This window comes from Echinops telfairi, unplaced genomic scaffold (assembly GCF_000313985.2).
Source record: "Echinops telfairi isolate 266 unplaced genomic scaffold, ASM31398v2 ScPeMD7_25;HRSCAF=90, whole genome shotgun sequence".
Taxonomy (NCBI): domain Eukaryota; kingdom Metazoa; phylum Chordata; class Mammalia; order Afrosoricida; family Tenrecidae; genus Echinops; species Echinops telfairi.
Window position 1 is genome coordinate 13,212,637 of NW_022103922.1, and position 2,980 is coordinate 13,215,616.

A 2,980-nucleotide genomic window follows, 5' to 3' on the forward strand; every position below is an offset into this window, starting at 1 on the left:
ACAATTGATCTATGTATTGTGACGAATTGTATGAGCCCCAATAAATTGATTAAAAAAAAAAAAAAAAAAAAAAAGATTTACAGCCTCCAAAACCCACAAGGACAAATCTCCCCTGTCCTATGGGATGACATCTACCTATGGTCTTTGTGATTTCGACCCAATGACTAAGTTGTTTGTGTTGTCAGCTGTGTTCCTGTTGAGTCACAGGGACCCCAGTCGCATTGTAATGAAAACCTGCCTGTTCCACTGCTCTACTGCGATTCATGACGATTTTCAGGACCCAGTTCCTTTTGGTTTTGTTTTCACAGGGGAGAGCGCGAATGCAGTCCCCCACTGCCACAAATCATGCAGCCGAGTTTCCCATGTTTGGGGAAATCGCAGGGGTCAGCACATCCGGAGTGCACTGGATAAGCCTCACCCTGGGAAAACCACCTTTGTGATCACCGTGTTTCCCCACCATCAGGAAGAGACCAGTTCTTTAGAAGTGGGCTGAGAAAGAGAAGTTGGAGGTTTGAGTCTGCACAGTTACCTGGGAAGAAATAAGTTCTGGCAAAACCTGGAGCGACCTCTACTAACTGCTCTAAAAGGGATTCCCTTAGAAAGCCTTGGATAGAGTGGGAGAAAAATGTGGAACAAAACTCAAATCATTAAAACAAACAACAAAAAGGCCAGGCTTGTCTAAATGAGGTGTCAATTATGTCCCCCAGCCTATGGGACTGTAAATAATCAAACCCAAATCCAAACGAAGAGACTAGTATCAGAGTTTAAATCGTGAACACTCCGTTTGCAGAAGGCTATGGGTGACAGTGGAAGCCCAAAGTCCGTTTGCAGGATCCCCACCTGGACCAAGCCCCTGGCACATTACCTCTGACCATTGTGTAGGGATGTGAACAGTCCTGCTGACAGACATTAGTGTAAAGTCGATTATGGCAGACGTAGTTGTGCTAAAAATGCAACACCTGTTTGATGTCCCTTTTGACACATTTTCAAGTTGTTTCAGTTTTTAATATCTCTGCTTTCTTTTGACAGAGGTTTTTCTGTTTTGCATACTCAATGTTGTTGGTTTGCTTCCTGTTTGTGGTTTATATGATTTTCTGTATCTGAAATGCAAAATAAGTAAATTTAAGAGACACTAACTGGAATAATAATTACCTAGGGGCATAGCAGAGGAGAAGGGGAGAAATTGGGAGCTCACAACAATGAGCAAGAGAAGAAAAGATTCTGAAATTGATTGTGGTAAGATTGCAAAACTCTTCTTAATACAATTAAACAATCAAACTGTATGATATGTGAAGCACATGCCAAAAAAACAATTTATATGTATATATACATATATACATATGTATGTATATACACACACACACACACATATATATATGTGTGTGTTTTTAATTAAAGAATAATATCATAGGAGGGAAAACGTCCAGCCTTGCTAGTCAAATGTTTGCTGGTAGAACCACTAAAACTTCGGCATCTTTTATGTCTGGAAAAGAATTCACCTCCGTGGCTCAATTTTCAAAGGAGCCCTGATGGCTTGCTTAGTTGGAAGTTGGGCTGCTAATCCCAAACTCAGTAGTTTACAACCACCAGCTGCCCCGCAGGAGAAATACGAGGATTTTTGCTTCCAGAAAGATTTCCAGGTTCCAAAACCCACTGGGCCAGTTATGCTCTGTCCTGTGGAATCTCTCTGAGTAGAAATCCACTTGATGACTCCGAGTCTGAGTTTCATAAAGGGAACACACTTTAGAATCATCAACCATTTGAGATCCAAAGAGTGGCGCTCACCCCAGGACAGAGTTCAGAAGGGTGGGGAAAGCACGAGGAATGGAAGGAAGCAGGAGACACAGACACTGGGCGGAGGTTTACCTCGTGGGGATTATGATCAAGGGCAAGAAACAAACTGCCCGGGGATTGTTGAAGAGAACATTGGTCTGCTCTATAAATGTGTACCCAATCCACGATCTGAAGTTAAAAATAATTAGAGTAAAATGAAAATCCATGGGAGCGCTTTTCTACTTGGACACTCATGGGGACCATGGGTCAGAAAGGGCTCAATGGCAAACGTTGTAAGGGTGTGGCACTGGAGAACAAACACCCGAAGAGCTTCCTCTCCTGTAATGGGTTATTCTGGTCCTGCTACATTTTCAGCAAGGATTTCTTTAACATTTTTAACGTTATTCTGAAAACTTTCTTTGACTCAGAAAGGAACTGGGGTGGCAGAAGTTGTCTGTTCAAGGGAGGCATATTTTGGTGGCTTATGGAGAGCCCTGGTGGGGTAGTGTCTTACAAGCTGGACAGCTAACCGCAAGGTCAGCAGTTCAAAATCACCAACTGCCCATCAGGAGACAGATGAGGCTTTCGGCTTCTTTTGAGATTGAAGGCTTTGGAAACCCACAAGGACAGTTCTACTAAATCCTACACAGGGCCGCAAGGAGTCTGAACTGACTCAATGGCCGAACTCTGGGATTTTGATGTTTGTTTTGGGGTATGTGGTAATATTTCCCAAATATTATGTAGACTCCTTCAGAAAAGACAGCATCAACATACTCCTAGAACCTGGGATGCTAACCCCATTGATTCATTTTCCGCGCCGCTGTTAGCATAACAAAGTCAATCAATGCATTTTGGTCAATAACCCTCTCAACTATTAACAAGGAAAAATAAGAGCTTCTAAATGAAATATCTTGAGCTAGATAAGGTACTCATTATCATGAGAGGAGCAATTTGCATTTTAACTGAGGGAAAGAAGATAGGGTTTTTCAAAAACACAGACAGCTCTTCATTCTCACTGTCAACCTGATTGTAAAGGAGGTAATCACTGCCTCTTTTCTGTAAATTGCATTTAATAATTTTTACATGTTTACCCCTAAAAGGCAGAGATGAGAGATTAAAAATGGAAAAAAATATGGGTGAGCATTTTCCTCCCATAAATAAGCGGTGGCTATTCAGGATGCACTTTGCAGGCGGGGCTGGGGCTGTG

The 2,980-nt window shown here is 42.2% G+C and overlaps 1 non-coding gene across 1 annotated transcript; it reads right to left on the bottom strand.

Moving 5' to 3' along the window:
- Positions 1 to 305: 305 nt before the first annotated feature.
- LOC115869404 lies at positions 306 to 466 on the bottom strand. Its single transcript, XR_004046160.1, has one exon. It is a non-coding gene; the product is annotated as a U1 spliceosomal RNA (small nuclear RNA).
- Positions 467 to 2,980: the final 2,514 nt, after the last annotated feature.